This window comes from Ornithorhynchus anatinus, chromosome 2, assembly GCF_004115215.2.
Source record: "Ornithorhynchus anatinus isolate Pmale09 chromosome 2, mOrnAna1.pri.v4, whole genome shotgun sequence".
Taxonomy (NCBI): domain Eukaryota; kingdom Metazoa; phylum Chordata; class Mammalia; order Monotremata; family Ornithorhynchidae; genus Ornithorhynchus; species Ornithorhynchus anatinus.
Genome location: NC_041729.1, coordinates 56,101,126 through 56,127,154, shown reverse-complemented (window position 1 = coordinate 56,127,154; position 26,029 = coordinate 56,101,126). Strand labels below are relative to the sequence as shown.

General features: G+C 47.3%; 1 protein-coding gene and 2 non-coding genes across 3 annotated transcripts in view; 1 reads left to right on the top strand and 2 right to left on the bottom strand.

Annotated features, from left to right (window-relative positions):
* Positions 1-208: 208 nt before the first annotated feature.
* The window catches only part of ABAT (4-aminobutyrate aminotransferase), a 137,802-nt gene continuing 111,981 nt past the window's right edge, over positions 209-26,029 (top strand). Inside the window, exon 1 of the mRNA XM_029055734.2 lies at positions 209-268. The gene's annotated coding sequence lies outside the window, so the exon portion shown is untranslated. The remainder of the gene's footprint in view (positions 269-26,029) is intronic.
* On the bottom strand, positions 18,161-18,298 carry LOC114809765. The gene has a single exon (XR_003757543.1). It is a non-coding gene; the product is annotated as a small nucleolar RNA SNORA7 (small nucleolar RNA).
* Positions 20,844-20,981, bottom strand: LOC114809411. Its single transcript, XR_003757197.1, has one exon. It is a non-coding gene; the product is annotated as a small nucleolar RNA SNORA7 (small nucleolar RNA).

Genomic DNA, 26,029 nt, shown 5'->3' with positions numbered 1-26,029 from the left:
TCTCTCTCGCCGTCTCTTGGATGTCTGTCCGCTCCCTGGGTCCCCCGCCTCCCCGGCTCCGTCCCTCCCGCCGCGGTCCGTCCCTGCCGGGGGCGGTGTCCCGTGTCGGGGCTCCCCATTGGCTGCGGCGGGAGCGCCCTTCTGAGCCGGGGGCGGTGATTGGGCAGGGCGGCGGCGCGGAGCCGGGGCGGAGGCGGCGCGCCCCGGGCCCTGCCGCACTGACAGCCCGCAGCGCCGCCCGCCCGCACCGACCCCCGCATCCATCCCGGTGAGTGACGGGCGCCGCGCCGGGGACCCCCGACAGCCCACCCAGCCCCAGCCCCTCGCGCCGGCCCCGCGGCTCCCACGCTCCGTGCACCCCCCCCCCGCCTGCAGCTGCTGCAGCTGCTCCTGCACCTCCTGCAGCCCGCAGCCTCCTGCAGCTGCTGCAGCTGCTCCTGCACCTCCTGCAGCCCGCAGCCTCCTGCAGCTGCTCCCGCACCTCCTGCAGCCTGGCTGCGGGCCCCGGGTGGCTTTGGGGAGCCCCTCCGGTCTACTCCGCGGCCGAGCCCCCCCCCCCCACTTCCAACCCTCCCGGCCGGCGAGGGGCGTCCTCCTCCCCCGCCCCCTGGAAGGACGTGGAGACCCAACCGGAGCACCTCTTCTAGGAGGTCACCGACCGAGCGCCTTCCCGCCCCAGATAATATTCATTCAATAGTATTTATTGAGCGCTTACTATGTGCAGAGCACTGTCCTAAGCGCTTGGGATGAACAAGTCGGCAACAGATAGAGACGGTCCCTGCCCTTTGACGGGCTTACGGTCTAATCGGGGGAGACGGACAGACAAGAACGTAATAGTGATGTTGGTATCTGTTAAGCGCTTGCTACGTGCGGAGCACTGTTCTAAGCGCTGGGGGAGATGAGGTTGCCCCCGCGGAGGCTCCCAGTCTTCATCCCCATTTTCCAGAGGAGGGAACTGAGGCGCGGAGAAGTGAAGTGACTGGCCCACGGTCCCACCAGAGATCTGCTTCTCGGGCAAACCGGAGAAAATGCCCATTTTCCCCCCGTGCGGGGGCCGCTGCTCGATGCCGAGAATTGTCAGCGAGGCGTCCCGCAGCTATCTGGCCCAAATCGCCTCTCGCCAAGTTTGCATTGGCGAAGTAGCGTGGCTCAGTGGAAGGCGCACGGGGCTTTGGAGTCAGAGGTCATGGGTTCGGATCCCGGCTCGGTCACTTGTCAGCTGTGTGACTGGGGGCGAGTCGCTTCACTTCTCGCTGCCTCAGTTACCTCATCTGGAAAATGGGGAGGCAGACCGTGAACCCCACGTGGGACCACCCCAGCGCTTAGAACAGTGCGCGGCACATGGTAAGCGCTTAACAAATACCAACATTATTAAGTCCGCCGGAAAGATTCTGCCCCGGAGCCGTAGAGCAAGAGATGTCTCTGACTGAAGGTCCGTTTCGACAGGCGGGCGATCGGATCACGTTTACTGAGCGCTCACTGTGTGCAGAGCACTCGTCCTAAGCCCTTGGGAGAGGACGGCAGGATTTCCAGAGGAAGGGAACGACGGGGCATGTCTGTTATCGATGTAACACGGGCCTATTATCGGTATAATAGACATTCCCCGTCCTTCTCTTTCTTTGAAAATTCTCTCTTCCCCAGCTAGAAATTAGGAGCCACTAATTAATGCTTTGGCTCAATCGGTCGTATTTACTGAGCGCCTACTGTGTGCAGAGCACTTGTCCTAAGCCCTTGGGAGAGGACGGCAGGATTTAATAATAATAATAATAATGTTGGCATTTGTTAAGCGCCTACTAGGTGCCGAGCACTGTTCTAAGCGCTGGGGGAGATCCAGGGTAATCAGGTTGTCCCACGTGGGGCTCACAGGTTTTAATCCCCATTTTAGAGATGAGGTAACTGAGGCACCGAGAAAGTCAAGTGACTTGCCCAAAGTCACACAGCTGACAGGTGGCAGAGCCGGGATTCGAACCCATGACCTCTGACTCCTAAGCCCGTGCTCTTCCCACTGAGCAAAGGAAGGGAACGACAGGCAATGTCTGTTATCGATAAAATAGCCATTCCCCGTCCTTCTCTTCTTTTGGAAATTCTCACTTTCCTAGCTAGACATTAGGAGTCATTCGAGCAACTCACTAACTGATGCTTTGGCTCGATCAGTCGTATTTATTGAGCGCGTACTGTGTGCGGAGCGCTCGTCCTAAGCCCTTGGGAGAGGACGGCAGGATTTCCAAAGGAAGGGAACGACAGGGAATGTCTGTTATCGATAAAATAGCCATTCCCCGTCCTTCTCTTCTTTTGGAAATTCTCTCTTTCCTAGCTAGACATTAGGAGTCATTCGAGCAACTCACTAACTGATGGTTTGGCTCGATCAGTCGTATTTATTGAGCGCGTACTGTGTGCGGAGCGCTCGTCCTAAGCCCTTGGGAGAGGACGGCAGGATTTCCAAAGGAAGGGAACGACAGGCAATGTCTGTTATCGATAAAATAGCCATTCCCCATCCTTCTCTTCTTTTGGAAATTCTCTCTTTCCTAGCTAGGCATTTGGAGTCATTTGAGCAGCTCACTAACCAATGCTCTGGGTCCAAGTTTCAAAGGGCCAGGTTGTGGGCAGGGAACGTGTCCACCAACTCTGTTGTACTCTCCCGAGCGTTTAGCACAGTGCTCTGCACCCCCAAATCACTCAGTAAATACGATTGATCGGTCGTGGGGTAGATACCACCCTGAGGATGATTTTACTGTTGGCTGCGGGATCTGAGAGGTTTTGCCCGGAGCAAAGTGCTGAATCCAAGGTTGAGGAAAAAAAAAAATGAACTCCCTCTGACCTCCTTACCCGTGTCAGTTATGCAGCCGGGAGGAACATTTCGTTGCAACCCCCTGGTAGCATTTACATTTATTTCCCAAACAGGGATTGCTGTTGTCCAGATGGCGAGTTCTAACTCAGTGGATCCATATCCCATTATTTTTAAGCAGGTTAAAATCCCGAGTTTAAATCAAACACACAGAGTTCGGCTGATGGGGATTTGCCTAGCCTGGTGGTCCGACTTCCAAGAGATTAAGTGGCTTTGCCTTTAAGGGTTTCATTTGGGATGAGCCTTGGTAAGTATTAAGTAGAAAATCAATTGCCTCCTCGTGGAGGTCAACTAAAATAGAGGCTGGAGAGTAAATAAGCATAGAGCTGACCCAGTAAGTGAGAATTGGCTCTTCCTTCAGCTCCCTCAAACACACCGACCACCAGAAAAAGAAATGGTGAAGAAGCCTCTCGCCTCGGTTTCCTGATCTCGTTCGAATCGGTGTGAGCCAGGGCAACGCTGACGTGCAAGCCTCTCTCTTTGGTGATTTGGAAATTCCTGAAATGAGGGGCTTTAATTAAAATACATCAAATACGGTATTTTACACCATGAAGCTGCTCAGTGAATGCTTGTTACTAATAATAACAAGGATAGAAGTTGATGGTGAAGAAAAGATAAATCGCTGGAAGAAGACTCGAGCTTCCACTCGAGCTTATCTATGAAAAGGGAAAAGGAAAGATATAAGCATTGAGAGGCAGGGTGGTCCAGTGGATAGAGCATGGGCCTGGGAGGCAGACAGATCTTGGTTCCGATCCCGGCTCCTCCGCTTGTCTGCCGTGTGGCCTTGGGCAAGTCATTTCACGTCTCTGTGGTTCAGTTACCAGATCTGTAAAATGGGGATTGAGACTGTGCGCCCCAAGTGGGACACGGACTGGGTCCAAACTGATTTTCTTGTATCTACCCCAGTGCTTAGTAGAGTGTTTGGCACTTAACACCTACCATAAAAAAATTACAGACCGATTTAACCATTTACCTGTGAAGATAACAGAATAAATGATCTACTTAGGACCCTTTAGAGGGATGGCACCCACTGGGTACTCATCGATGGCTCAGCGTCAAACTGCCGAGGTCTATTGAGTGTCTTGCGATCATCGCCCTTGGTTCTGGAGCCAGTTCTAGTCCATATCACATTTCCTCCTACCTCTACGTCATCTCTACATGGAGGTCACAATGGCACTTGAGTACTTCCAGAACTGTGGTCATTTTTTCTCCCAAATCGTCTCCAGCTAGGTTTCCCATCTCAGTGAACAACACCACCATCTTTCCTTGTCTCTGAAGCTTACCATCTTGATCTTATCCTTCACTCCTGCCTCTCTTTCCACCCCCATACTGGGTCAGTTGCCAAATCCTATCATATCCTTAAATTATATATTATAAATCCTTAAGTTATTATACATTACTTTTTTATTAGTATTCGTGTCTGTCTTCCCCTCTAGTAAGTTCGTAAGTTCGTCACGAGAAACGGCGTGGCTTAGTGGAAAGAGCACGGGCTCGAGAGTTTGTTTTGTTCTGTTTTGCTTTGTTGTCTGTCTCCCCCGTTTGGACTGTGAGCCCATCATTGGGCAGGGTTTGTCTCTGCCTGTTGCCGAATTGTACATTCCAAGCGCTTAGTACAGTGCTCTGCACACAGTAAGCCCTCAATAAATACTATTGAGTGAAGTGAATGAATGAATGAATGAATGAATGAAAAGGTCGTGGGTTCTAATCTTGGCTCTGCCACTTGTCTGCTGCGTGATCTTGGGCAAGTCACTTAACTTCTCTGTGCCTCAGGTACCTCATCTGTAAAATGGGGATTAAGACTGAGAGCCCCACGTGGGACAACCTGATAACTTGGTATCTACACCAGTGCTTAGAAGAGCGCTTGACCCGTAGTAAGCGCTTAACAAGTACCATCGTCATTATTATTATGGGCAGGGGATGGGTCTGCTAATTCTGTTGTACTGCACTTTCCCAAGTGCTTAGTTCAGCGTTCTGCACATAGAGAGCGCTCAGTGAATACCGTTGATTGATTGATCCTGTCAGTTTCTCCTGCACAACATTTCCAGGATCTTTCCCTTCTTCCCCATCCAAATGACCATTACTCCATCACTCATGTCATACCCCAGCTCGTCTATGGCATCAGCCTCATCCCTGAAGCTCTCCCCACTTGTAGCGTCTCCCCTGCCCAGTCCACACTTCACTCTACTGTCTGGATAGTTTTACTAAAAGATTTTTCTGCACATGTCTCCCCACCCTTCAAAAATGAAGAAACACCTCATTGTTGACTTTAAAGCACACTCTGTTGGCTTTCTCACTCCTACTTATCCACTCAATCAATTGATCGTATTTATTGAGCACTTGTGTATGCAGAGCACTGTGCTAAGCTCTTGGGAGAGAACAATATGAGACATTCCCTGCCCACAGCAGCATTACAGTCTAGAGGGGGAGCCAGACATTAATATAAATTATGGATATGTACCTGGGTTGGGGGTGGCGCATAAAGGGAGCGAGTCAGGGTGTGGGAAGGGAGTGGGAGAAAAAGAAATGAAGACTTAGGGAAGGCTATATGGAGGAGATGTGCCTTCAGTAAGGCTTTGAAGGTGGGGAGAGTAATTGCCGGATATGAAGAGGGAGGGCATTTTAGACCAGAGGCAGGATGTGGGCGATAGGTCAGCCGCACGATAGAGGAGATCGAGGTACGGCGAGTAGGTTGGCGTTAGGGGAGCGATGTGTACCGATGGGCTGTGGCTCGGAGGGTAGCAAGGCGATGCAGGAAGGGGCAAGGAGACTGAGTGCTTTAAAGCTGATGGCGAGGAGTTTCTATTTGACGTGGAGGTAGACGGGCAACCACTGGAGGTTCTTGAGGAGTGGGGAAATACAGACCGGACGTTCTTGTAATAATAATAATGTTGGTATTTGTTAGCGCTTACTTTGGGCAGGGCACCGTTCTAAGCCCTGGGGTAGATACGGGGTCATCGGGTTGTCCCACGTGAGGCTCACAGTCTTAATCCCCATTTTACAGATGAGGTCACTGAGGCACAGAGAAGTGAAGTGACTTGCCCACAGTCACACAGCTGACAAGTGGCGGAGCCGGAATTCGAACCCACGACCTCTGACTCCCAAGCCCGGGCTCTTTCCACTGAGCCACGCTGCTTCTGTAATGATCCGGGCAGCAGAGTGACGTGTGGACTGGAGTGAGGAGAGACAGAAGACGGGGAGGTCAGCAAGGAAATGAGTACAGTAATCATGGGGGATAGGATAAGTGCTTGGAGTAACGTGGCAGCAGGTTGAATGGAGAGGAAATGGCGAATTTTAGCCATGTTGTGATGGCCGAACCGACGGGATTTAATGATTGAATATGTGGATTGAATCAATAATATTTATAGAGAGCACTTAAGTGTGGAGCACTCTTCTAAGTGCTTGGGAGAATACAAGACGACGGGATTTAATGATTGAATATTTGGATTGAATCAGTAATATTTATAGAGAGCACTTAAGTGTGGAGCACTCTTCTAAGTGCTTGGGAGAATACAAGTCGAGTTCGTAGACATGATACCTGGGCACCAGGAGCTTATGGTCTGTAGCAGAGGAGACAGATATGAAAATAAGTTACGGACAGGGGAAATGGCAGAATTTAAAGATATGTACCTATTAGACATACTTCTTCTCCCTCTTACTTAGACTGCGAGCCCCATGTAGGAAAAGGGCTTTTCTGGCCGATTAACTTATATCTACCCCAGTGCTTAGAACAGTGCTTGGTACATTTTACCTACCTTACAAATATTATTGTCATTATTACTGTTATTAACATAAGCGCTGTGGTGCTGGGATGATTATCAAAGTGTTCAAAGGATACACAGTCAAGTGTCCAGGTGACACAGAGTTGACAGTCAATAAGGTGGGGAAATGGGTTAGTCAGAGATGGCTTGGAGGAGATATGATTTTATTAAGGCTTTGAAGGATAATAGAGTGGTGGACTTTGAAAGAGGGGGGAGTTCCAAGCCGGAGGGAGGATGCGAATCTGGGGTCGATTGCTGTGACCTTGGCATTATTCTCGATTCATCTCTCTCATTCGATCCACATATTCAGTCTGTCACCAAATCTAATCGGTTCTGCCTTCACAGTATCTCTAAAATCTGCCCTTTCCTCTCGGTTAAAACTGTTTTGAGTCACATAATGCCGCGCTTACAGAGAGGCATGTGAGACAGAGAGGGTGAGGGTGGTGTTCTCTACAGTGATGGGCAAATCTTGGGGAGGAGAGGATTGGGGGGAAGATGAGTTTGGTTTTAGACGGGTTTAATTTGAGGTGTCGGCGGGCTATCCAAGTAGGGAGAGCCTCGACGACAACGACGCAGGAAATGCGAGACTACAGGAAGGGAGAGAGGTCCTAGCTAGCTGGAGAGGTAGGTTTGGTTATCATCCACATGCCCTCCTACTTAAACCGTGAACCCCATGTGCGACAGGGGCTGAATCCGATCTGATTAACTGATAATTACTCTATTGTTTAGAACAGTGCTTGACACATAGTGAGTGCTTAACAAAATACTACGATAATTAAGAATTGATTAAGGGGTGTTTGTTGAAGCTGTGAGAGCAAATGAGTTTTCCAAGGGTGTGGGTGTAGATGGAGGCAAGAAGGGGACCCAGAACTAAGCCTTGAGGGATTCCCACCATTAGGGTGTGGGAGGCAGAGAAACAGCCTGAAAAAGAGACTGAAAATGAGCAGCCAGAGAGACAGGAGGAGAGTGTGGAGAGGACAGTTTCAGAGAGGCCATGATTAAACAGTGTTTCCAGGAGAAGAGAATAGTGAGCAGCCTTGTAGACAGCCGAGGGGTCAGGGAAGTTAAGCATGGAGTAGAAGCAATTGGAACTGGCGAGAAGGAGGTCATTGGAATTACGTACCTTTCCGTAATTTATTTACGTTAATATCTGCCTCCCCCTCGAGACCGTAAGCTCGTCGTGGACAGGGAATGTGTCTACCAACTCTGTTATTCTGTATGCTTCCAAGCATTTAATACAGTGCTCTGTCCATAGTGAGAGCTCAGTAAATATGATTAATTGATTCAAAATAATAATAATAGTGGTATCGAAGCGCTTATTATGTGCCAGACACTCTACTAAAAACTGGGGTGGATACAAGCAGATCTAGTTGGACACAGTCCCTGTCCCATGTGGGGCTCACAACCTCAATCCCCATTTTATAAATGAGGTAACTGAGGCACAGAGAAGTGAAGTGACTGGCCCAAGGTCCCACAGCAGACAAGTGTCAGAATCGGGATTAGAACCCATGACCTTCTTACTCCCAGGCCTGTGATCTGTGCCCTATGCCATGCTGCTTCTTTTTATAAGACTAAGGTATATTTAAATTTCATTTTAAGGAATATAAAAAGCAGACTCCTCTCAAAGCCCATATTTGAGGCTCTCTGAACCCTTTCCGTAGGTCCTAGATCCCTAGGAATGCTGATACAAAATAGAACGACGCCTCATCTCCCCAACCCCCAATTTTGTCATGGGTGGAAACATGCACCTCACACGTGACAACTGCCAGACAGGATGAAGCTCTATGTCCCATTTGAGGTAGTCAGAAACCCCAAACTTCCCCAAACCCTAAACCCAAGACTTCCAGCTTTAAACATCCCCGAGATGTTGCATTTGGGCGGCAGAATCACTCCCAGCTGTACCACCCTGACTCCAGATGGAGCAAGCAGAGGTACGTAAAATCTCCCCTCCCACAAAACCCTTTTTTAAAACTGTGCCGGCCAGCCTACGTGGCTTGAATTTGTCCATTCTCCCGCTTTCGTCAGCTGCGTCGGGGCCCCTAGGAATAGCGATTCAAAGATAAGCGTCACTACTGCCCTCTCATTGATGACCCCAGAGAGGGCAGTTCTTGTGAAGGAGAGAGGGAGGAAGCCAGATTTCAGGGGTCAGAGAGAGGAAGCGGAGGCAAGGAAGTGGAAGCGATTCACTTAAGGAGTTTGGAAAGTAAGGTCAGAGGAAGACGGGGCAATTAATGGAGGATGTCGTTGGGTCGAAAGAGGGTTGGGTTTTTATTTTATTTTAGGAGAGGGGATATATGGGAATGTTTCAAAGAAGGTGGGATAGGGGCTGTTGGAGAGTGAGTGGTTGAAGATGGTGGTCAGGGAGGGGGTAAGTGTTTTAATTGTTTTAATAAGGTGCAGAGGGATGAAATTAGAGGCTCACGTGGAGGGGGTAGAATTTAAGGGGAGGTGGGAGACCTCTTGAGGTACTCCTGAGAAGGATGGGAGAGTGGAGGAGGGAGCAGGAGGAGGATGGAACTGGAGAGCTGCAGGGGAGCTTTTAAGGAGGTTTCAGTTTAATAGGTGAAATATGTGGCAAGATCATTAGAGGCAAGAGGTGGGGGAGGAGGGGATTAAAAGTCTGAAACGGCTGGCATGAGCAACGGATATGGGAGTTAATAAGCGGGAGAAGTGTTGTTCCTGAGCAGAGGGAGAAGGCAGAGTTATATGAGGATGAGTTTGAGTTGGACAGGATCAACCTGGCATCTGGATTTCCACCAGAAGTGCTCTGCGGCTTGAGCACAATCGGTCATATTTTTTGAGTGCTTACTACGTGCGGAGCACCGTGCTAAGCACGAGAGCAGAGGAAGCGTACTGTGGAGGTGATCCAGGCCTGCAAGTTGCAGTATGAGATTGGAAAGAGAGGGGATTGAGTTCAGTGGAGAGCATGGGGTTGAGGGTGTGGATTTGTATGTCATGAGAAGGTAGGTTGGATAAGCTTCATGTCTAGACTGTAAATGCGTTGTGGGCAGGGACTGTATCTGTTGATTATTCTATTGTCCTCTCCCAAGCACTTAAAGTGCTTTGCACATAGTAAACGCTTAATAAATCGGACTGATTGAATGAATAAGACCAAAGGAGGCATGGTACCTTTGGAAATTGGAAGGTGGGGGTGGGAGGGAAGGTATCCAGAGAGTGGAGGTCTCTCACTAAATTCCAGCTTGCACTCTTCATTGCTCTCAAGCCAACCTTACTCACTTTGCCTCGTTCTCATCTCTCCCCCTTGAATACACCTTTCCTCCGGTTTGGAATTCCCTCCCTCTTCAAGTCTGTTGGGCCACAGCTCTCCCCATCCTTCAAAGCCTTCCGGAATCATGGATCTTCCCTGGCTAATTTCAAATCTCCCCATTTCACATCTACCCTCTGCCACTTCAGCACCTTGTGAGTGGCATCCAGAGTGTCTGTGGTCTTGAATGACCGGTTTGACTAGTTAATATTCCCCTTCAAAGTGTACTGTACTCTCCCAAGCGCTTAATACAGTGTTCTGCACACAGAAAATGTTCAATAAGTATAAGTAATACGCTTGCTGCTGGGGAGACATCTTTCTCTCCTCCCCTCCTCTCCCTCCTTTTCCTTCACCCTTGTCCTCCCAGGCACCCTGATGTGAATGTCACCGCTATGGCAGTTCTCAGACATCGGAATTATGTGGGACAAAGCAACGTCCAGAAATAAATAGCCCTAAGACTCCCCTCCTTCGCTCCCTCCTCCTGTGCTCTGTGGCTAGTGTTGCTATCCGAGGATTAAAAACACCGCCCATCCATTTGTGTTTCAGATCCTCCAGTCCCAGTACAAGGGGCGGAGGGAAAGGGAGGGAGATGGGGAGGAAAGGGAGGGAGAGAGAAAGGGAAGCTGGCCAAAGCTGCGTCCTGCAGGAGATATTAGCGGTGTTGCAGAGGCCTCCTGAGGGAATCAAACGTCGTCCCTGGAGAGCAGCATGGCCTAGTGGATAAATAGTAATAAAAATGATAATTGTGGTATTTTTTAAGCGCTTACTAGGTGCCAGGCACTGTACTAAACGCTGGGGTGGATACGAACAAATCGAGTTGGACGCAGTCCCTGCCCCACATAGGGTTCACAGTCTCAATCCTCATTTCACAGATGAGGTAACCGAGGCCAGAGAAGCGAAATGACTTGCCCAAGGCCACCCAGCAGACAGGGGGTGGAGCTGGGATTAGAACCCATGACTTTCTAACTCCGAGGACCGTTCTCTATCTGCTACGCCATGCTGCTTCCCCTAAAGCACCTGGCCCGGCTTATTGCTGGCCTGGTAGCCAGGACCCGGGTTCTAATCCCAGCACAGCCAATTGCCTGCTGTGTGACCTTGGCCAAGTCACTTAATTTCTCTATGCCCCCGTTTCCTTAACTGCAAAATCGGGATTCTGTAACTGCTCTCCTTAAACTGGGAGCCCTATGTGGGACAGGGACTGTATCTTCACCGGTGCTTTGGACATTGCGTGACACATAGAACTGAAACACCACAAAAAAAATCATCCCTGGAACTTCCGGTGGGAGCAAAACATCTTGAGTTCAAACCCCTAAACTGAAAAAATCTTGTGAAATAAAAAACTGACAACAATTGTTGTCATTCAGCAGATGGTATTTGTGGAAAACAGTGAGTCAGCCTAGTAAAGAGGGCTATCCCATCAGGATCTCTGAGTTCTACTCTGAATTTCTCTGCCCAGTTCTGAGAGTGTAGCATTGTGCAATTAGGTTTATTTATTTATATTGATGTCTGCGTCCCCCTCTCAACTGTGAGGTTGTTGAGGGCAGGGAATGTGTCTGTTTATTCATCCTTCATTCAGTTGTATTTTTTGAGCACTTACTGTGTGCAGAGCACTATAGTAAGCGCTTGGAAGGTACAATTCAGCAATAGAGACAATCCCTGCCCACACCGGCTTTACAGTCTAGAGGGGAGAGACAGACATCAAAGCAAGTAAACAGGCATCAATACAAATAAATGGAATTATAGATAGAGACATTCATTCTTTCAATCGTATTTATTGAGCGCTTACAGTGTGCAGTGTATACATATATACGTAAGTGCTGTGGGGCTGGGGGAGGAAGAGCAAAGGCAGTGAGTCGAGGTGTCGCAGAAGGGAGGGGGAGCTGAGGAAAAGGGGGGATCAATCTGGGAAGGCCTCTTGGAGGAGGTGCACCTTCAGTAGGGCTTTGAAGGGGGGAAGAGTCATTGTTTGGATTTGAGGAGGGAGGGTGTTCCAGGCAAGAGGAAGGATGTGGGCAAGAAGTCGAAGGCGGGACCGGCGAAATCGAGGCACAGCGAGAAGGCCAGCACCAGAGGAGCAGAGTGGGTGGGCTGGAATGTTGAAGGAGAGAAGGGAGGTGAGGTAAGAAGGGGCAAAGCGATGGAGAGTTTTGAAGCCAACAGTGAGGAGTTTTAGTTTGATATGGAGCTTGATAGGCAATCCCTGGAGATTTCTGAGGAAGGGGGCGACGTGCCCTGAACCTTTCTGTAGAAAGATAATCCGGGCAGCAGAGTGACGTCTGGACTGGAGTGGGGAGAGGCAGGAGGTTGGGAGGTCAGAAAGGAAGCCGATGCAGTAATCCAGTCGGGATAGGATGAGTGATTGTTATTGTTATATAGTATTCTCCTAATTGCTTAATGTAGTTTTTTGCATACAATAAGCCGTCGATAAACACAGTTGAATGAATGAATGAAAGAATAGCTTGTTCATCTTCCCCTTGAAGGAAGGCCGGATAATTCAGATTCCCAAAGGGCTTCGTGGTAATCGCTAAGCCTCAGAATCATTCAGTCAATTGATGGAGCACTCACTGGGTCCAGAGCAGTGTACTAAGCACTCGGGAGAGTACCATATAATAATAATGTTGGTATTTGTTAAGCGCTTACTGTGTGCAGAGCACTGTTCTAAGCGCTGGGGTAGATACAGGGTCATCAGGTTGTCCCACTTGAGGCTCACAGTCTTAATCCCCATTTTACAGATGAGGTCACCGAGGCCCAGAGAAGTGAAGTGACTTGCCCACAGTCACACAGCTGACAAGTGGCAGAGCCGCGATTCGAGCCCATGACCTCTGACTCCCAAGCCCGTGCTCTTTCCACTGAGCCACGCTGCTTCTCACGTAACAGTATAACAGTCGGTAGTCACATTCCCTGTCCACAAGGAGCTTATGGTCAAGAATTCAGCAGGCAGTTGTCATGAGTGGAGTTCAGTAAGGCGTGTGGGCTATCTAATGGGTAGTTTCACAGGCTTTGAGCCCTCAAACCTCTAATACTTCATACGTACGCTTCTACTATACCAGCGCCCCTTGTCCCCCTCTAGACTGTAAGCTCTCTGTGGGCAGGGAATGTGTCTGTTTATTGTAATACTGTACTCTTCCAAGCACTTAGAATAGTGTTTTGCTCAATAAATACAACTGAATGCATGAATGTTCTCCCAAGAGCTAAGTACAGTGCTCTGCACACGGTAGGTGCTCAGTGAATACAATCGATCGACTGAAGAGAGAGTCAAAGTGTCAGGTGAGGAAGCTGCTGGAAAGACTCGAGGCCAGTGGTATAAGGAACTGCAGCTCTTAGCGCAGATGGTCCTGGGCTTAGGCCAAAACCAGAGTCTCGATTCTTATTATTGCAACATCCGTGAAAGGTATTTTGGTATTAAAATCTTTCCAAAAGCTGTCTTTGTCCTGGAACATTTACACTTTCCTTTTCTTATTTCCTACGGTAATAAACATGGTCTTTCTTGCTATAAAGAGTAATAGCGTGATATAGTACTAGTTCCGATAGCAATAAATAACCTTACTATTATTATTGTTACCCTTTCCGTGAACATAGCCATTTCCCCTATTTCCCTAGCTCCCTGCAATACGGAGAGTCCTTAGGGACCTATTTCCTTCCTAGAATGGCCAAAAAAAAAAAAAAAGTGAGGAGACCATCATCTGAAGGGCTTTTTTTTAAAAAAAAAACCAACAACAACAAAAAACCAATTCAGAGTCCTTAAATCCAGTAATTTCAATAAAAGACATGTGGAAAATCTAGTCTAGCCTTAATACTAGAGTGCTCCCAACAGAATATGAATGACCCAAACTGGGATGTTTCTGCAACATCTCTTGGGATATTTTCCCTCTGTCAAATGTTTTGCCCGTAAACTTTTCACAGTAAACCTGGGAATGGTTGAGGGTACTAGCAGAAATGATAATAATCATGGTATTTGATAAACTCTTCCTATGTGCGAAGCACTGTTCTAAGTTCTAGGGCAAGATATTCAGATCAGACACGTGTCCTGTCCCAGATATCGCTCACAGTCTAAGTAGGAAAGAGAACAGTTATTGAAGCCCCATTTAACAGGTGAGGAAACTGAGGCACGGAGAAGTTAAATGATTTGCCCAAGGTTACACAGCAGAATTAGAACCCGTGTTCTCTTACTCCCTGGTCTATGCTCTTTCCACTAGGCCTTGCTGCTTCTCAGTTGGCCCTTAGGACCGCTGGCAGCTACTGGGCACCTAAAGGCAGCTTGAAGGAGGCTTTGTGGGGCTCCGCAAAAAAGGACGTGGCTTCATGCCTGTTATTTCAGATGGGGAGAAAGAAAGAAGAGAGTTTATGCCTGCAGTGGAAGGAGAAGTTACAGGAGGGCAGTGGATGGAGAAGAGAATCGATCAATGGTATTTACTGAGTGTTTACTGTGTGCAGAGCACTGTACTAAGCAAGTGGGAGAGTATAACATAGCAATATAACAGACACATCCCCTGCCCACAACAAACTTACAGTCTAGAGGGTGGGAAAGTGTTGCATGTAATGTCACATTTTGTAAAATAATGAGTGTTCATTGATGCTCGGGGAAGGATACTGAATCCCTGCTGAATCGTAACTCCTTTTCCCACCTCTAAGTTTCATTTTCTACCTGGTCCCTCTTAGATATATAAATCTGAAGGCTCTACCTTGCTATGAGCCAACTTTCCTTATTCAAACACTCCCCACCGCCCCCGGCCGCAAGGTATCGACTCGTTCTAGCTCTCTAAAGCACACTTGGCTGCCGTGTGACCTTGGGCAAGTCACTTAACTTCTCTGGGCCTCTGTTCCCTCATCTGAAAGATGGGGATTAAGACTGTGAGCCCCACATGGGACAACCTGATTACCTTGTATCTACCCCAGCACTTAGAACAGTGCTTGGCACATGTTAAGCGCTTAACAAATACCAACATTATTATTATTATTTTATAAATGGGATTGTTCCATACCTATTGGAGTTGCTTTTTCTGGATCGGACTACTACCTCAGTTGTAATTTTGAAATGGGGTGGGTCCACCAGGGACTTTTCATTCATTCATTCATTCAATTGTATTTATTGAGTCCTTACTGTGTGCAAAGCACTCTACTAAAGTGCTTGGGAGAGTACAGTACGACAACAAACGGTCACATTCCCTGCCCACAACGCGCTTTTGAATCCTTCCATTTTTCAATTCTTACCACATCCCACGTGCTGATTCTCCATGGAGAATAAGCTCCCCTTGATCACCCGTGGTGTTCCTGAAGAAATGCGTGTTTGTACCCCAAGCGGAGAGGTGATCTTTTTCCAAGTCTGGCTCTTCTAAACAAACTAAAGTTATTTCATGCATCTATTGCTAGGTTCTTTGTTATAACTGCCCCCCCAAAAAGAAGGCAATCTTTGCCTGGCCAGTTGAATGCATTTGAAGAGTGTCTCTTCCATCACTACTGTTTATCCTTGTTTTAAATAGCTTCAGATTGTTGCAGTTGGCTCTGCCGGAAGACATCAAAAGGAAAGAATTGAGAATTCATATCCCTCCAAAAAGCGTTTGGGCAGATGAGTGGTTGCATTGTAGTGTGTAGTTTTCTTGGCCCCAGGCTTGGAACGCTGCAAGCCCTAAGTATCGTTTTTAAGAGAATGCCATGTGGCTTTTGTGTAAACTCTTCTGAAAAGTTTAAACTAATGAAACGTAAAAACACCCTGAAGATCAGAGTCCTGGATAATATTCTGCAATACTTCAATCACTCAAGCATGAATACGTCTGGTGAATTTAAGAACTGAAATCACTGGGATTTGAGGGAAAATGGTTAATTCCTGTTTACTTAGAGAAGCAGTGTGGCCTAGAGGATAGAACATACATGGGCCTGGGAGTCAGCAGGATCTGGGTTCTAATCACGGCTCCGCCACTGCTCTGCCGTGGGAGCTTGGGTGAGTCACTTAACTTCTCTGTGCTTCTGTTACCTCCTCTGTAAAATGGGGATTGAAACTGTGAACTCCATGTGGGACAGGGACTGTGTCCAACTTGATTAGCTTGTACTACCTCAGTGCATAGTACAGTGCCTGGCACAAAGCAAGCGCTCAACAAATACCATGAAAAAACCCGACTTCGGTAGTTGAATCTATGGGCACCATACCCAGTATTCCTGGTCCTGGGACTTTTTCCTGTGGGCTGAGCCTTGATGGAAGGTTCTCGACCTTCCTGCGGCAACCTCAGAGGTGGTTTGACTAGTAGCTTCCCGATCACACCCCTCTCCCAGCTCCCTCCCCCCGACTCCTGCTGGATCCAGTTTCTCAGGATTCCAGACCCATTTCCCTGAGAACTCTGAGCTCTTGTTTCTCAGCTTTACTGGGTGATTAATGGGCGTTTAGTTAACATTTATCCTTTCATTGTCCACTTGGGCAAAGGGCAGAATGCTGTGCTTCCCGCAAACCCATGTACCAATATTCACCTATCCTCTATCTGAGCAGCTCTTTAAACCAACTTTAACCCCTAAATCATCTCCCAAACCTAAACCCTCAGAGGAGATTCCAGATTTCTCAACAAACCAGACCATTACCAATCAATCAGTGGTATTTATTGAGCACTCATTGGATGCAGAGCACTACAGTACTAAGCCCTGGGGAGAGTTAATAGACATGTCCCCCCATCGTCTTACAACATTCATCCACAGGGACTTTTTCATATGTCCCCCTGAAATCCCTCCTATTGCCATTTAAAGAAGTAGTGTGCCCTAGTGGATAGAGCATAGGCCTGGAAGTCAGAAGGACCTGGGTTCTAATCTCACTTCAAACACGTCGGCTCTGTAACCTTTGGTAAGTCACTCGCTTCTCTTGGCTACAGTTACCTCATCTGGAAAATGGGGTTTAAGCTTGTGAGCACAACAGTGGGGATGAAGTTTGTGTGTTTAACAAATACAATACAAACAAAAATCAATCAAATAAAAAAGCTCTTTCCTTTGTTGCAACCTCAATAAAAATGGAAAGTGTATTTCACAGATCCGCCCCTGGGTGTTCAGGTTCTCAAGACCAATCTGGTAGAAGCCCTTATCCCTTCCCAGCATGAGTCCTTTTGCTAAAAAGCCTTTCAGAGCACATCACTCCCGTCCTCAAAAATCTACCGTGGAATTCCACTGCCTCTCCAACAAAACTCCTCACCTTCAGCTGGTTACCTACTACTTAAATGCTGTTCCTGCCAATTAAAGTCTTAACTGGCTCTACCTCTTCACTTTCCTGCCTTCCCTTTAGTCTGTAAACTTGGGAGCTGAACTTATCCTATTGTATTGTACTCTCCCAAGTGCCTAGTAAGGAGCTGTGTGTGCAGTAACTGCTCATTGATTAATTACTCACTTTTCTCCCCCTCTAGACTATAAGCTCGTGGTGGGCAGGGAATGTGTCTATTATAGTGTGATGTACTCTCCCAAGTGCTTCGTACAGTGCCCTGCACACAATATGTGCTCAATAAATATGATTAATTGATTGATTGAGTGATTGCTCATTCCAATTGTACTTTCCAAGTGCTTAATACAGTGTTCTGCACACAGTAAAACACTCAATAAATACGATTGAATGAATGAATCAATCAGTCCCCTTTGTTTGCAATGCCAAAGCATTCTTCCTCTCCTTCAATTCCCTCCTAAAAATGACCTCCTCCGGCCACTTTATTCATTGGGGTTTTGGCTATTTGCTTATCGCCTTTTTGATTGCATTTGTGATAGGCATTATTATGCATTATTTACGCAGCATTTACATGTATCCTGTCTTTTTTGACCTATTATATATGTGCGATTTATTTTGAATGCTCACCAGATTCTGAATACAGTGCTCTGCATTGCTCAGTAGGTATTCAAATGAATTTTCTTGATGATGATGATAATGGTAACAGCTCACACATTATATAATATATATTTATACCATATTTATTTGCATTACGGTCCTACATTTTTGCATATTTTATTATTAGTAATTACAATAATAATAATAGTGGTATTTGTTAAGCATAGTTGTGGTATGGGTTAAGCAATTGCTATGTTCCAAGGACTTTTCTAAGCACTGGGGTCTGGTCTTACGCCGTTGAGCTGTCTCCAGCCCATAGCGACACCACGGACACATCTCTCCCAGAACGCCCCGCTCTCCATCTGCAATCGTTCTGGTAGTGGATCCAGAGAATTTTCTTGGTAAAAATCCGGGAGCGTTTTACCAATGCCTCCTTCCGCACAGTCAACTTGAGTCTCCGCCCTCGGCTCTCTTCCCGTGCTGCTGATGCCCAGCGCGGGGGAGTTTTGACTTGTAGCAGATCGCCTTCCACTTGCTAGCCACTGCCCAAGCTAGGAATGGAATGAGTAGGCCTCCGCTTGACTCTCCCTCCCATAGTCAAGACTGGTAGAGTACTGGAAACTCCCCAGGTGCCACCCTGAGAGGGAAGCACTGGGGTAGAGACAAGATAATCAGGTTGGACAGTGTCCCTGAACCAGATGGGGCTCACAGACTAAGTAGGAGGTAGAAAAGATAACGAATTTCCATTTGACAGATGAGGAAATTGAGTCACGGAGAAGTTAAGTGTCTCGACTAAGGTCTCGCAGCAGGTAAGTGGTAGAGTTGGGGTTAGAACCCAGGTCATCTCCCTCCCAGGCCACGGGTCTTTCCACTAGGCCACGATCAGAAAAGGAACAATTCAATCAATCGATTAATTGTATTTGAGTGCCTACTAGGTGCAGAACACTGTACTAAGTGCTTGGGAGAGTACCCTATAACAGAGTTGGTAGGCGCGTTCTCTGGCAACAGTGAGTTTACAGTCTAGAGGACAAGCTGACATTGTACAGGGAATTGAGAATAGATAAGGGAAGAGGAGGAGGAAAAAGAGGGTGAATCTTGAGGAGAAATAAGAGATAAGAAAGAAGGCACTTGAGACTGAATCTCTTCTATTGCATGCTCCCAAGTGCTGCGAATTATGAATTATGGCAATCCGTAATTACCATAATTCACTCAATGAATTATGCTAATCCCTCCTTCCCTATCCTCGCCTCTTCTTATCCTGGAGCACACCCATTTTAAAGAAGAAACTCCCCATCCTGGACATACCAGTATCCCTGTTTGCAACTCCCTGTAAGTGATGCTAAAACAATATTTGATTTCCTCCTCAAAAACCTGGAGGGTGGCAAGATTATGCAGTGGAGAGGTTTATGCGAGTGGGTATGGTATTTGATTTTTCCCTGTGAACCACTGGGGTTAGGTTTCTGAAAGCAGATAAAACTACAGTTGATAATACCAAAGATTTATGGGAAAAAAGAAGATTGCTCACTTTGCGGTGCATCTCACACATTTTGAAATTCAAGAGGGTTATTGCACCACAAAATGACATTCTGTCAGTTAAGAAAATCACATTAGAGATTTACAGTAATATTTTTCAAGTGAGGTTAAAGCTTGTTTTTAGCCAGTACGTTTGATCACATCATGCTCTGTGCCGTTTTGGAGAAACTTGGAGGTGCCCTGAGACAACTTCATAGCTGTCCTATCAACTAACCAATCGATAAATAATATATGTACAGTAATATAATATATATTGAGCTACTCTGTATAATGAGGGCTTGGGAGAGTACAATAGAGTAAGGAAACCTGAACCCTATCCACAAGAAGCTTAAAATCTAATGGAAGATACAGACAGTTTACAGCTAGGAGGAATAGCCAAGTATTTAAATCAGTATGTGCAACAATGCAGCTGGAGCAAAAGTGCTATCCTGAAAGTAGGAAGGATGCGAATATGAGAGAAGAAAAAATTAATTGGGGACGGTTACCAGATGAGGTGAGATTATTGGAAAAACTTTAAAAATGGGGAGGGATGGGAGTTTCGGGCGGGAGACAGGAAAGTTGGGAATGAGGCACAGAGAGGTGAGGTGGGGAGAAATGAAGTCAGTCATTTATTGAGCACTTACTATGTGCAGAGAATTGTACTAAGCGCACGGAGAGTACAATAGAACAATATAAAAGACACATTCCCTGTCCACGATAAGCTTACAGTCCAGAGGGAATGAAGAGTGATGAAGGAAGGGCATGAGCTGGGGTGACAAATCTCATTGCGGGCAGAGAACGGGTCTGTTTAATTGTACTAATAATAATAATAATAATGTTGGTATTTGTTAAGCGCTTACTATGTGCAGAGCACTGTTCTAAGCGCTGGGGGAGACACGGGGGAATCAGGTTGTCCCACATGGGGCTCACAGTCTTAGTCCCCATTTTACACATGAGGTAACTGAGGCCCAGAGAAGTTAAGTGACTTGCCCACAGTCACACAGCTGACAAGTGGCAGAGCTGGGATTCGAACTCATGACCTCTGACTCCAAAGCCCATGCTCTTTCCACTGAGCCATGCTGCTTCTCCGCTCTCCCAAGCACTCAGTGCAATGCTTTGTGCACAGAAAGTGCTCAATAAATACCATTCCTGGGTGACTGAGGGAGCGAACTGATGGAGTACCTTAACTAAAGTCCTTGATGTACAAAGGAGTGGGTAACCATTGAAGGTTTTTAAGGACTGGAGAGACGTGATATTATAAAGCGGCAGAGCAAGGTATAGATTGGAGAGGGAAGAAGTTGGAAGGAGGGAGAGCAGTGAGGAGGTCGATACAACAGTTTAGCCAGGATAAGATGAGCAAGGGATCCAGAGTCTGGGCTGTTTGGATGGAGGGGAAGGGAAGGATCAACTTTATTTAGCAATAGGCTGAATGTGAGACTTGAAAGGGGGTGGTCTTGTCTTATGCCGTCGAGTCGTTTCCGACCCATGGCGACACCGCGGACACGTCTCTCCCAGAACCCCCCGCTCTCCACCTGCAATCACGCTGGTAGTGTATTCAGAGAGTTTTCTTGGTAAAAATCTGGAAGTGGTGGTTACCATCGCCGCCTCGCACGCGGTCAACTCGAGTCTCCGCCCTCGACTCTGTCCCATGCCGCTGCTGCCCAGCATGTTTGAGTTTTGACTTGTAGCAGATTGCCTTCCACTTGCCAGCCACTGGCCAAGCTAGGAATGGAACGGTCAGGCCTTTGCTTGACTCTCCCTCCCATAGCCAAGACTGGTAGAGGACTGGAAACTCTCCAGGTGCCACCCTGAGAGGGATGAAAGGGAGAGGAGCGGATGATAATTCTTCGAGTGCAGATTTCAGAGATAAGGAGGATGGTGATGTCACCTGGGTTGGGGAAGGTATTTGGAGGACTAGCACAGTGCTCTGCGCTCAGTAAGTACCATTGATTGATGGGAAGAGAGGGTTGGAGCGGGAAAATGAGTTCATCTGGAGACATACTGAGCTTAAGATGCCCTTAGGACATCTCTGTGAACTGAAGGCTCCTTGAGGGCAAGGATTGTGTCTCCCAACTGGATTGTCTTCTCTTAAGTGCTTAGTACAGTGTCCTGCACAAAGCAAGTGCTCAGATTCATTCAATTCATTCATTCAATAGTATTGATTGAGCGCTTACTATGTGCAGAGCACTGTACTAAGCGCTTGGAATGTACAATACCATGGATTGTAACAAGTTGTATTGTACTCTCCCAAGTGCTCAGTATAGTGCTCTGCACACAGTAAGTGCTCAATAAATACAATTGAATGAATGAAGAGGTGGGAAACCAAAACTGAGGAAGACTCGGGCGTATGCCGACAGGGATTGTGTCTGTTTATTGTTATTTTGTACTCTTCCAAGCGCTTAGTACAGTGCTTTTCACACAGTAAATGTTCAATAAATATGACTGAATAAATGAATGGCCAGCCACCAGTTGCGTAGAGAAGCAGTGTGGCCTAGTGGGTAGAGCACGGGCCTGGGAGTCAGAAGGACCTGGGTTCTAATCCCGGCTCCGCCACTTGTCTGTTATGTGACACTTAACTTCTCCGTGCCTCCGTTACCTCATCTGTAAAATGGGGATTAAGACTTGTGAGCCCCATGTGGGACAGGGACTGTGTCCAACCTGATTAGCTTGTATCCACTGCCTGGCACCTAGTAAGTACGTAACCAGTACCATAAAAAACCCCCAAAAGCTAAGGACTTTTGTGCAACTTTAAAAAAATTATTTGTCCCATGAATGTGGCACTGCTGAAAGCTTCCGATGGAATCACTCCCATTGCAATCAAAGAAGGGGCGGTGTGATCTAGTGGATAGAGCTCTGGCCTGGGTGTCAGAAAGACCCGAGTTCTAATCCCGGACCTGCCACTTATGTGCTGTGTGACCTTGGGCAAGGGTCTTCACTTCTCTGAGCCTCAGTTCCTTCATTTTTAAGATGGGGATTAAGATTGTGAGCCTCATGTGGGACAGGGACTGACAAAGCCGATTACTTCGTATCTTCCCAAGGACTTGGAACGATCCCTGGGACGTAGTAAACGCTTAATAAATGCCATTAAAAAAAAGAGGAATGTAGATGGGAAGAATACCATAGTGCTTGGCACATAGTAAACGCTTAACCGGTACTATTAGTATTAAAATTAGTGAGTTCTGTGGGACAGGGACAGGTTCTGATTTGATTATTCTTTACCTAATCCAGTGTTTGGCATATTGTAAACACTTAGTAAATACACTCGTTAATATGAAAAATGGAAAAGGAACCAGATTTGCTGACGGAGGAGACATATTTCCTCAGATATTTAGACAGGCTTCCCCTCAGCGGATTCCACACTGGGAAAAAAAATCCCTCTGTAATTTACGGTCTTCAAGAAGAGGAGAGAACCGACGGTGGAATCTACCAGGTATCCCCCTGTTTTCCATTAGGAGCAGGATCCCAGCCAGATCCTTCTTCACGGTTGCCTGAAGAGCGTAATCAACTGTGCCCTGTCTGGATTATTAATGTGCCTTCAGACCAAAATGCAGCCCAGCTTCAGGCATCTTTGCAGCGTGACAGATAGAGGAAAAGTACAGCCGGCAACACCGGGCTGTCTCTTCTACCTTCGTTGTCCTGACAAAACCCTGGACGACATCAACCCTTGCTTGGGGAGCTCACCCACTTCCATGGCTTCAAGTCCCAAATCGACCTCCCGACCCCAGGCCTCTCTCGTTTCCTGCCGTCTCTTAGGTCCGCCTCCAGCACATCCCTCCAAGGATGGCCCTCCAGCACCTCCAACTCGATATGTCCCAAATCAAACTCCTCATCTTCCTTCCAAAATCCCTTCTTTCCACTAAGTTTCCACCAATCCCCATCTCCAGAGGCCTGCAACCTTGGCTGTATCCTTGACATCTCTGTCTCTTTCGATCCCAACATTCAACCTGTCACCAAATCCTTTCGTGGTGGTTTTTTTCTGCCACATTTCCAGATGTCCACTCTCTTGGTCCGGGCACTTGTCTTAGCTGGTCTACTGCATCAGCCTCTTCGCTGGGCTCCCTGCCTCCAGCCTCCACAACTCTCCATGCTATACTTCACTCTGCTACTTAGATTCATATTTTAAAAACATCGCTCCGCATACAACTCTGCACAGCTCAGAAACTTCCTCACCATTTCAAGCAGAAACTCCTGACGATGCTTTTCCCACTACTGCCAGCTGGCACTCTTTCTTCCCCCTCTAGCTAGCCGTGGGCAGGGAATGTACCTATTGTTATACTCTCCCAAGTGTCTTGCATACAGTAAGTGTTCATTAAATACAATTAATTGACTGACTGACCTCCTAATCTATCCACTGGGCCTCATCCACGATTCTCTTACCTATCGACCTCTTGCTCAGGCCCTCCCTCTTAAAATTAGACAGACCTCAGATCTCCCCATTCTCAAAGCCCTTGTGAAATCACATTTCCTCCAGGATGCCTTCCCTGTTTAATTTCTGCTATCCCCTGCTACATCACCCCTTCTGTTGGTTCATCATTCCTGTGCCATCTGCGCACTTATATTCTGTCAACCTCCCATAGCACTTTTGCGTGTTGCTTACGCCAGTCAGTCAATTGGTGGTAGTTTTTGAAAAATTACTGTGTGCACAGCACTGTACTAAGCGCTTGGGAGAGTTACCGTACGATAGAGTTGGTAGGCATGATCCCTCCCTACAAGGAACTTACAGACTAGACCATTATGTAAGATTAGACTGTAAGTTTCTCCTCTAGCTCCTCTGGGCAGGAAAAATGTCTGCCAAACTCCGTCGTACTCTCCCGAATCCTAAGTACAGTGCTCTGCACACAGTAGGTACTCAATAAACGACTGATTGAGTGATCAAGTCTACCTCCGATCCCCATCCTCTTTTTCTCCTTCCTCCTAGGCCATTTACTTTAGTGACTGCCTTCCCAACTAAAGCGAGCGGAAACCTTCATGAAAAGCTGACAGCACCAGTTAGGTGGTTTTGACAATCCGCAGAGAAGATCCAGTGGGAGTTCAGTGACCCCTAGGTTAATAGATCTAGGTGAGGCTTTTTGACAGAAGCCACTGCAAGAGGTCATGAGCCAGGAGGACAATTGTGAAATTAGACTTGAGGGAATTAAATTGGAATGAAAGGTTTGGACGGGAGATCCTTGCCAAAAGTAGTCAGACTTTGAGGAGTATAAAGCAGCGTGGCCTAGTCGATAGGGTAAGGGGAGTCAGAAGGGTAAGGGGTCTGGGAGTCGGAAGGACCAGGGTTCTAATCCTGGCTCTGCCACTTGTCCGCTCTGTGACCTTGGGCAAGTCACTTCACTTCTCTGGGCCTCAGTTCCCTCGTCTGTAAAATGAGGATTCAATACCTGTTCTCCCTCCTACTTAAATTGCAAGCCCTCGGGACCTGATCATCCTGTATCTTCCCCGGTGCTTAGAACAGCGCTTGACGCATACTAAGCGCTTAACAAACTCCACTATTATTATTACTATTAATACAGACCTTTGAATCTAAGCTCCACTTCTCGGCATCTAAGCCCTGTTCCTGCTTCCTTCGGTATTCCGAGGACGGTATCCCCGGCTTCAGGACCGATAGGCAGCTGCAGAGAGAGAGGGACACAATGCGGCAGTCTGTTCCCAGTTACTCAGGAGACTTTACCCTAATTTTGTCCAGTATCTGTTCTATGACCTTGAGAAAGCCATTTCCCTTCCCTGCATCTCTTCTCATCTGTGAAATGAGAGGAGAAGTAGCTTAGCCGGGAGAAGTTCTCTGGAAATATAAAGTGCTGATCAGCTTCTACTTTCAATGTTGGCCTGGCGAAAAAGCGGAATTGAGCGGGAGTCACTTGACTCGTTTTGTGGTTGGCGAATTTATATCTGAAACTTTAATGTCCGGAATAGAAAGCAGATGGTCTTCATGGGATTCAATAGGAACCATATCTCCTATTTAAATTTTCATTTTCTGCGGGAATCAAGGGATGTATTAGCTCCCCTCTGATTAGAGCAGCATTAGAGAAGCAATGTAGCTTACTGGAAAGAGACTGGGAGTCAGAAGACCTGGGTTCAAATCCCGGCCCCTCCATGTACTTGCTGTGCAACCTTGGGCAAATCACTTAACTTCTCTGTGCCTCAGTTCTCTCAATCGAGAATGGGAGTACAATACCTGCTCCTCTTCCTGCTTAGACTGAGAGCCTCATGTGGGACCTGATGATCTTGTATGTACCCCAGTGCTTAGAACAGTGCTTGGCATATTGTGCTTGATACCACTATTCTTCTTCTTCTTATTATCATTCCACTTCTCATTATACTGCCGTAGCTCAGCCTGCAGTCCTAGAGCCAGTCTCGTCCCAAGTTTAACACCTCCTCAAGAATTCATTGAGTTATTTTCCAGGCAGAGAGAACAGATAAAGGAGAATGGTGTTTTAGAACGAAAACATCTCAGGGGGCTCTGGTCTTTTCCTGTAATCGTGAACATATTTAGTTTCAATAACCTCGTTCTGGTTGCAAGCCCCCTTCTCCTGGAAATATTATCCGACTTCCGCTTTACTGACACTGTCCTTTTCTGGTTCTCCTCCTATCTTTCTGTCTGTTCATTCTCAGACTCTTTCGTGGACTCCTCCTCTGCCTCCCACACCCTAAATGTGGGGGTCCCTCACAGTGTCACTAAAATCCGCCCTTGTCTCTCCACACAAACTGCTGCCATGTTAATCCAAGCAATTATCCTATCCCATCTTGACTTCTGCATCAGCCTCCTTGCTGACCTCCCCACCTCCCATTCTAGTCCATACTGCACTCTGCTGCTCGGGTCATTTTTCCACAACAATGTTCAGTCTGTCTTTTCCATTTCTCAGGAACCTCCA